This window comes from Apium graveolens, chromosome 10, assembly GCF_009905375.1.
Source record: "Apium graveolens cultivar Ventura chromosome 10, ASM990537v1, whole genome shotgun sequence".
Lineage (NCBI taxonomy): Eukaryota > Viridiplantae > Streptophyta > Magnoliopsida > Apiales > Apiaceae > Apium > Apium graveolens.
In genome coordinates this window covers 28153527-28163557 of record NC_133656.1, presented here as the reverse complement: position 1 = coordinate 28163557, position 10031 = coordinate 28153527, and the positions used below count along the sequence as shown (strand labels likewise).

The following is a 10031-nucleotide window of genomic DNA, read 5'->3' as shown; positions in this document are numbered from 1 at the left end:
TCAAGGTACGGCCTATAGCCAAGAAAGGTCTTCCCAAGATTATGGGAATCTTCTTCTCTTCCTCGAAATCCAGAATGACAAAATCTGCAGGAAAGATGAGCTTGTCCACCTTTACTAGCATGTCCTCCACGATGTCTCGTGGGTATGTAATCGAATGATCACCAATTGTAGAGACATGTAGGTGGGCTTCGGATCCGACAAATTTAGCTTTTTGAAGATAGATAACGGCATTAGATTAATGCTTGCTCCCAAATTGCAAAGGCACTTATCAAATGATAACTTGCCAATGGTGCAAGGAATGGTGAAGCTACCTGGATCCTTAAGCTTTGGAGGTAACTTTTGCTGCAACACGGTACTGCACTCTTACGTCAGAGCAATTGTATCAAGATCATCCAGTTTCACTTTCCTTGAAAGAATACCTTTCATGAATTTCGCATAACTAGGCATTTTCTCCAGAGCCTCAGCGAAAGGTATGTTGATGTGAAATTTCTTGAACACCTCCAGAAACTTACCAAATTGCTTGTCCAACTTTTGTTTTTGCAATCGCTTAGGAAAAGGTGGTGGAGGATAGAGCTGTTTCTCCCCTGTATTACCCTCATGTAGAGTGTGTTTAACAGTATTCTTCCTTGGTTCCCCCTCTTTCTCCTTTTGCTCATTAGCTTCCTTCCTGCCTGGCACTTCAGTATCGCTGGGTGTCCAATTTGATTTTCCAAGGTCTTGATAGAAACAGCCTGACTTTTGCACAATAGCTTTAGCTCCTCAAAATCAGCACTAGAAGGTGGAGTAGCACCTCCTTGTTGAGGATATGATTTCCTTTGAGCAAATTACTGAGGTTGTTGGAATCCAGGTAGATTAAACTGTTTACTTGCAGCTTGCTGATATGGTTGCTGAACAGCATTCTGATTATTGCTCCATCTGAAATTGGGATGATTTCTGTTATTAGGATGATAAGTAGCGGGCACAGGCTGCTGCGGTCGCTGAAAATTGTTCACATACTGAACAGATTCATTAACAAGAGAACACTGATCCGTAGCATGAGAGCCTGCACAAAGCTCACAGACACTAGCTATTTGATTTACTCCATAGTTGGCTAAAGAATCGACCTTCATAGACAGCGCCTATAGTTGTGCTGCAATAGCTGTAGCTGCATCAACTTCCAGAATACTTGCTACCTTCCCAGGCATCATCCTTTGAGTTGGGTTTTGATACTCGTTTGTAGCCATGGTTTCAATGAGATTATAGGCCTTAGTATAGCTTTCGGCCCACAAGGTGCCTCCAGAAGCTGCATCGAGCATGGGCCTCGATTGGGCCCCCAAACCATTATAGAAACCAGTGATCACCATCCAGTCAGGCATACCATGATGTGGACACTTTCTCAACATCTCCTTATAGCGCTCTCAAGCTTCACACATAGATTCTCCTTGTTGCTGCGCAAACTGAGTAAGAGCACTCCTCATAGCTACAGTCTTGGCCATTGGATAGAACTTCACCAAAAAATTTTGCGCAAGATCTTCCCAAGTAGTGATGGACCCAGCTGGTAAAGAATGTAACCAGTCCTTAGCTTTGTCCCTCAGAGAGAATGGGAAAAGCCTCAGCTTGATAGCCTCATTAGTGACACCATTATATTTGAAAGTACTACAGATCTCGACAAAATTCCTGATATGCATGTTGGGATCTTCACTCGCAGCACCTCCGAAAGAAACAGAATTCTGCACCATCTTGATAGTGCCCGACTTGATTTCAAAAGTATTGGTCTGAATAGCCGGATGAATGATGCTTGACTGAATTTCATCAATTTTAGGCCGAGAAAAGTCCATAAAAGCTGGATCAGCTTGAACTACACGATCACCCATTGTTTTAGGTTCTTTTTTCACTCTCTTTATCCGAATCTTTAAAAACTATCTTCTCCGGAAAGTCAAGAGTTGTATCTGTCTCCTCAGCTTTATCCAGATTCCTCTTGCGAGTGCGAGAACGTGTTTCCATAAATGCTCGCTAGAGTACCTGAAACACAACCGGAAGCAGTAAGTAACAAGTCTTAATCAATGAATCCTAATGACCACTGATGGCAAGTACATAAACTAAACAAATTAACACCGAGTCCCCAGCAGCGGCGTTAAAAACTTGTTTGGCACAAAGCATGCACTAAATAATTCACACAAGTATACGCGTTCGCAAGTAATATATAATGATTTCTAGTTCATTCCCACAGAGACTTTGATTAATTATATCTAATTAACACTTACTCACCACTGTATGATTATTCTTCAATGTCAAGACAATAAAAATTAAAGTTGGTTAACTAATAATTAATATGAGAATTAAACACTTGAGTTAACAGTATTAAACACACATGAGATCCTAACTTCATTACTACTTCATTCAATAGTTATTGTTATTACCTTTAGCATGTAATTGTGATGATATTAATCGAACCACACGAAACTGATAAATGCCAACTTTCATTGTACGAATATCATTCTATCAAGCATCCACAATTAAGATAGAAGTTGAATATGCATCAATTATGTTGAGATCCTATATGTCTATAGAATTTGACAGCAAAACGATTTAAGAGCAAGTTATTCATGATGATTACACAGGGCAAGTAAAATGGTTACAGTTACCCACTAATCATGCATACAATACATGAACCTATGCTAGCATGGCAAGTTCTAAATCTCAAGATTCACTGTCGCTTCACAAGAGATTAACAGGTTATCATACATGTTCGCGACGCACATAAGATGAATAAGCACAACCTATGCTAGATATCATACAATCACCACATACCAAGGTATTAAACAATTAACTAAAGAAATCCATAGTAAATCTGCGAGGATCCCATGATCATGATTAGCCCATAATACAACTCATCGTCACCATGGGTTCATATGAAAACATGATAATAACACAACGATATAAAGATTAAAAATACTTAATAAATAATGAAGTACGTTACAAGAGTATTAAGGTTTAAAGCATAAAGAAAACTAGCATCCACTGTTACAATAAATTTAAAGAATCACAAGATATATGTATGCTTCCTCTTCTTCGTTGTTGCATGCTAAAACGGTCTTCTCGATCTTCTTGTCTTCGCTCTCGATAAAGAAAACGTCTTCCCATAAGGTTTATATAATAACCCAAAAGAACCAGTGTCAACAGAAGCCCAATCGTACTCGAATTATAAAATCCAGATTCTAATTTTCCACACACAGGCGGCCGCCTGCATCCTCCACGCGGGCGCCTGCTAGCAGGCGGTCGCCTGCTCCCATTAGGCGGGCGCCTGCAACCTTTCTGGAAAAATCCTTGGTTTGCTTCCGTTTTTGCTGATTTCTTCGCTCATCATCCCTAGACTGATCCCAAGCACTTCCTTAAGCTTATTTTGATGAAATCCACCTATCTAAACAAGTTATACCCTGAAATTCAAAAATAATCAAAAATGCGTCAAATAAATAAAATACTCAGGTTCAAGACACCAATTCAAGCCGTTATGAGACGCTCTAAATGGTATAAAATTCCACTTATCACCAGCCATAATGGATACTCCAAGAGAAAAATCTGCTATTTTTAATCCTTTTTTTTGTTTAAACTAAGATCCAAGGACAGATCAGGTAGAGCTAGAGGGGTATCTAACAAACTCTAATGTAATACCCATGATCAAATTTTTTTTGTTAGCATTGTAGCCTAGTGGATACCCTATTTCTTTTGGTAAAAAGAGATCAAGGTTCAAGCCTACTGAGTAATTAAATCTGCAATTTTTGCGAAGTCTGAATAATGGGATATATTACCTTGGACATTTCCTATATTAGTAATATATATTACAAAGAGAATTGTTAATTTTTACTGTTATATAGTGATCACGTAGCTGCAACTCTTACAATTCAGTTTCAAGTTTCTTCGGAGAACATTTATAGCCGTTAACGTGTTAGTGAGAGATGGATATTAGAATTAGTCATTGACTTTGCACCTCTAAATGTCAGGGCAGTTTGTTTGTGGTAATAAATATTGTGGTGAATAGTCTAGCAAGCTACAAGGTGGGTGTCGTTTTTGTGAAATATTGCGCGTCTCTAGGTGCTACCTTGTTCATTTTTTTGTGAGGTATCTGGAATACATTATATTACTATTTAGATGTATTGCAGGTAAACTTTTCTTATATTGAGGCCGAGGAGAGCAAACGAGCCCTTGTGAAACTAGTAACCTGTGAGAGGTGTGTGGTTCACTACTTACGTTAATATAAGTTAGTAAAATTAATCGGTGGTAACTAACTAAAAGTACAAATAACACAAATAGTGAGCAAGCTACCAACCATCTTTTTATCTGATTCATATATTATGGTTATTTTTTTGGGATATACTGGGAAAATCGAGGTTAGTACATGTGTATAGCTCATTCTCCGAATGGCTGAGTTAGGTGTTAATGTCATGGCTTACTTGTGTTTTTAGAGGTTTTTTTGTATGTTTTTGGTATTTTCTGGTTTATAAGTGTAGAAATGTAAGTAAAATAGCTAGAAGTAGAGATTATAGAACATATCAAAAAGAATCAGAGAGAGATTAGAAGAGAAACAGAGAGATTGAGATCAGAATTGAGAGAGAGAGACAGAGTTTAGAGAGAGAATTGAGGTAGAAACCCTAGAGAGAGAAAGCAGTTATAGAGAGAGAAAGAGATTGGTGGAAATTGATTCCTTTTCATATATTCAACATAAGAACATTCAGTAACAAACATGTATTTATAGGCACATAAATCCTCTAACAACTACTACTAGATTGCATTTATACTGTACTTATAGTACATATATTCATAACAACCCTCCCCCCCTTAAATGCAACCAGGTCCTCATGGTTGACAGAAAGCTGGAAAACCAATCTTGATTAAGTCCTCGTCCTCCCAGGTAGCTTCATCCACAATACAACCTCTCCACTGTATAAGCAAGTGATAAACCACCTTAGCATTTCTCAGAATTTGTCTAATGTCCAATTGTCTCAAAGGAACCAGCTCAAAGGTGCCTTGCTCAGACACTTGAGAAAGTTGTTTTATAACCTTTCTCTGCCCAATAGCTTTTTTCCGTTGAGATACATCGAAAACAAGGTGAACCCTAAAAGTAGGTGGTAATTTCAGCTTGTAAGCAACAGTTCCCACCTTTTCCTCAATTTCATAATGACCAAAGAATTTAGCTGCTAACTTCAAATTTTTTCTGATGGCCACTGTCGCTTGCCTCTAGGGTTGTAACTTCCAATAAACCCAATATCCTGATGGAAAGGATCTCTCAGACCTCTTGGAATTAACATAATGCTTCATTCTGACTTGTGTTGCCTCCAATAATTCCTTTAAGCAGCTCCATTGTAGATGTTTAGCTTTCAAGAACTCTTCCAGACTATGCAGATTAGTTTGATCTCTGGTCTGCCACGCTAAGTGTCTTGGCTTACTTCCATCCACAACTTGGTATGGAGTGGTGTGAAGTGCAGTATGAAATGTAGTGTTGTACCACCACTCAGCTGAGGTTAACCAATTTGCCCACTCTTTAGGAGACTGGTTAGTCATACCCCTAAGATATTGTTCCAGACACTGATTAACCCTTTCAGTACTGCCATCTGATTGGGGATGATATGTAGTACTAAGATGCAACCTTGTACCAGACAGCTTAAAAAGAGTTTGCCAGAACTCACTAAAGAATAGGTTGTCCCTATCACTTACAATGGACTCAGGCATCCCTTGTAACCTATAGACACTAAACCATAAAATGGCTATGGAAACCATAAAAAAATATATTGCCTTATGGGCTATTTGTGTTGCAGTAGAATATATAACAACAATTATGAAAAATTTTGGCGTTGCATCCGGTGGTGATGCAATAGAGGTCCTATAGCAATATTTTAAGACATATATAGCAACAACAAAATATTATTGCAATAAACCTTATATAGCAACAAAATATATTTTACAGCAACGCAGGAAAATCATTGCAATAGCTGTTTTTTCAGCTAAATAACCACCTTAAGGCAACATTAATTGGTTCAATTGCAAGAAATATAAGATCAAATTTAACAAATTTTGCAACAATTTTTAACCAATTACAATATTTTATGGCTGATGTAATTGTAAATGGCAACATATTTGGACACAATTGTAACAATTTTTTTAAAAAAATGAAAAGGGTCTGATTGTAAATAGACTATCCATGCATTCTTTTTATGCCACAAACCAAGCATCAATGTTATTCAAAAATACATAAGTAATTCAAAAGTGACTCTAACGATGTCCCAACGTTATCTTTCAAATATTCATAATTTAAGTCTAATAAAAAATGACAAATATCTAAACAAATTTGCATGAGAATTTAAACGGTAGTAATCTACCAAACTCTGAATAACTTAAAAATTAAGTAAATATCAAATTTCAAGCGACAGCTTCATGTCCATCTGCCTCAAAATTAAAAGGATCTTGAACAGGCGAGGTGCTTCATAAGCCTCGTGCATTCTGGAATATATGATCTAACAATATTTGCAGCTCCTTTCAAATTATATATCGTATTCCTTCAGCTTGATCCCCTGAAACCTTGGTATTAGTTATGTCTCAATAGCTAACATGGACATCCTTATCTGCAAGAACAATAATCGTTAGTCCTGCAACTTATATATACCTAAACAAATGAATTTATTGATATTGTAAATATATTTATCATTATTATAATGGATGATTTGTGACACAAGATTATGACTTATAACAACCTACACTATCTCCAACAAGGAATCAACAATCCAAATCAAATCTGTGTTCCGTCAAAGAATATGTTTTTATATCTGCAGAAACCAGTCCAAGAAAAACATTTAGAAGAGGGGCTATACTAAATTACTTCAAAATAAAAGAAAAGGGTATGTCAGCCTCTTTCTTTTTTCTGCCTCCTCAAAAGCTAATTTTTTAGCCTACAAAATCAACGTACAAAAAAATAGTAAGAACTTATATCACGCAAAACATTAGCGGAAACTGTTATACATAAATATAATACATATTTGTTCTTGCCCCATGTTTCTTTAGCCACCTTCTTAGCATTAGTTTCTTCCTGCATAAAAATTGCAAGGATGTGTGATTTAAGCAACTAAAAATTGACAGAAACGTGGGTTGTCAATCATAGGTGCCTTCCCGTTTCCTTTGTAGGTAGGATTTAAGTTACTATATTTTAATGTTTAAGTATTCAATACGGAATCCAAATTAGACTAAAACTAATTTCAATACTGAATGACATAAGTTACTATATTTTACTATTTAACTCTTTTTTTCTAGTAATTATCATTTTACAAGTTCTATCAAGATGTACAAAACAAGTATATCATATACGAGATGTAGATAACAAAAAATTAAAATCAACAACAGTTGATTGGCAGTACTAAATTATTATGCCTGAAGAAGAATTTTTAATTTTAAGTGTACGATCCTTAGTGTGCTGCTAGAGTTGATCAGGAGTTACATGCATTGTACATCCATTTTCACCTAATTCAAATTCCATAACAAAGAGAGCAAAGATCCCTGAGCTAAAACCTAACCACAAGCTCATTAATCCAATTGCTTCAATTCTAAATGACCATAGATCATGATGGTTTCATTGGACTATTATAAAAACTCAATTAGGTATGAGGGCAGAGTTCCAAATAGTGCAACTGCGATTATTAAATTTATTAGACATGTGGGGACTGACAACTTTCTTTTTTTTGTAAAAGGCTTTGATATTAGAAGATTCACTGACTATTTACAAGAAATTAGACATTAACCATATGTATAGTAACCTCACCATTGAGATGTAAGGTTGGCGATCAACATAAATTATCCTTTGTACTGGCCCATGTCCGCATCATTTCCTTTAGCATCCTGAAATAATGTTCATATGTAGATAATCTTAGTACATTTTGTAACATTAACTTAGAAAACACAGATTATGATGACAATAATGACAATAACAAAGCTTAAATAACAAACACAAACATATAATAACAGAGCTTACACGAAAATTTTCCAAATTAAGAATCTTACAAACAAAATCATACAAACAGAGCATATAAACTTAAAACCTTAGAAACACACAATAACAAAGAAATTCCCAATTTTAAATTTTGAACATAATCACAATTAAAATCCTAATTTTAAAATACGACTTAATCAAAATTAAAGCCGTAATTTAAAATTTTGAATACAAAATCTTCATTTAAAAGTGTAATTAACATGTACGAACATAAATATAAAACTATAAATCGATATAACAATCACCACTAATTAAGAAATAAACAATAATTAAAATACCCCTTTCGATTTACCAACAAATAAAATTAATTTAGGGAAGAAGCTCGATTGACAAGTTTAGATTTTTATCTTCGACCTTGATTATGTTTAGAGGAATCCCCGAGCTTGAATCTTTAGATCTTGATTTAGGTTAAATTTGAAAGAGATATGTCCTAATTCCAATCATGTATGAGGATTTAGGAATAACTTTTATGTAATCTGTTTTGATTTCATTGATATTAATAAAAGACTTGTTTTGTTTTTATTGCGGGCTCTATCTATTTAAATGTTTAAATAAGATATACCACAGTTTAGAGTAAAGCTTTTTATGGATTGTGATGAGATCATAATAATGAGACCTAAAAGATGATAACTCTAAACTTAAATAGTTCCTGGTCGTAGGATTACTAACTGGTAATTAATAATCCGCAAAGATCGGTACATACTATGCTTGCTTCATTATGAACGATGTCTGTTCTCATAGACATTTATGTGGTGACACTATAGCTAGTATGTAGGTGATTATTATAGAATAAGTTCACTGAACATGACTCACACAGCTGAACAACTGATGGAGTTCACTCACGTGTCAGCAGTTGTTCACATAGTGATAGTTGTACAAGTATCCTTAGACTTGAGGTCATCATAGTCATCTTGTGTACACTGAACTATGCTTTGGTTTAGTTCTTAGTCTCAAAGGACAATTATAAGGGCTCTACTGGGTATAGGAATTTGTACACGAAGATATTGTATGATCAATAAAGGATCTACCCCTTCCAGTGTAAGAAAAGAATGTTCAATGCTGATCCACTTATGTTAGTTCAGGAATCTCTGGCTAGAGTGAATAAAATTAGAAAGGAGTTTCTAATTTACATTAAATAGAACTAAGCATAGAGAATGGGAAATCAAGTGATTAAATAAGATAGGCTTGACACAAGTTCCATGCCTTGTATTTAATCATGACATTGCAGGGTAGAAGGAATTAATTGTACGGTAACTACTCACTGAATAGGTTCTTGGTATTCTAAGCAGTGAATTCGTATTATCCGGATAGTCGCGATATGCTGAGAAGTATCCCTCACGATGTAGAATAAATATGATTAATTAATTAATCATATTTAATGAATTAGAGAATTTATATAAATAATGATAAAATAGTTTTATTATTATTTATTTCTAATACCGGTTTAATATTGAACCTACAGGGTCATACCATAAAAGAGAATGATTTAATGGTGGAGGAATTAATTAATAATGGCTGATAATTATTTATTTATGAAATAAATAATTAATTGGCAAATTTAATAATTGATTAAATGAGATTTAATTGATTATAAATTAATTAAGAAAAGGTTCTTAATATTATTAATTAAGAATTTAATTTTTGGAAATTAAATCAAGTGAGAGAATTATTTCTAAAGAGTTTAGAAAAAGGATTAATAATTAAAAGGTGTTTTAATTATTAGTTAGAATAATAAGGGGTTAATAATAATAATATTTTATGGGACAATTTTCAGCTGAAAATTTTGCTTATAAATATACTATTATAGACCCTATTTTTGCCTCAACCAAAAAGATTTACAAAACCCTAATTCTCTCCATCTTCTCCTCCTTCATTACATCATTTTCTTGGTAGATACCGGTGGAGTGCTTCACACTAGAGGAGCAGCTGCTAAGGATCTCCGTTCATCATTTTTGGATCGCCATTAAAGACCTCCATCTTTCCATTAACGTAAAGCTTCTTAAGGTAAACATACTGAACT

The 10031-nt window shown here is 34.8% G+C and overlaps 1 non-coding gene across 1 annotated transcript; it reads left to right on the top strand.

Moving 5' to 3' along the window:
• The first annotated feature begins 1353 nt into the window (after positions 1-1353).
• Positions 1354-1460, top strand: LOC141694065 (small nucleolar RNA R71). Its single transcript, XR_012563397.1, has one exon. It is a non-coding gene; the product is annotated as a small nucleolar RNA R71 (small nucleolar RNA).
• Positions 1461-10031: the final 8571 nt, after the last annotated feature.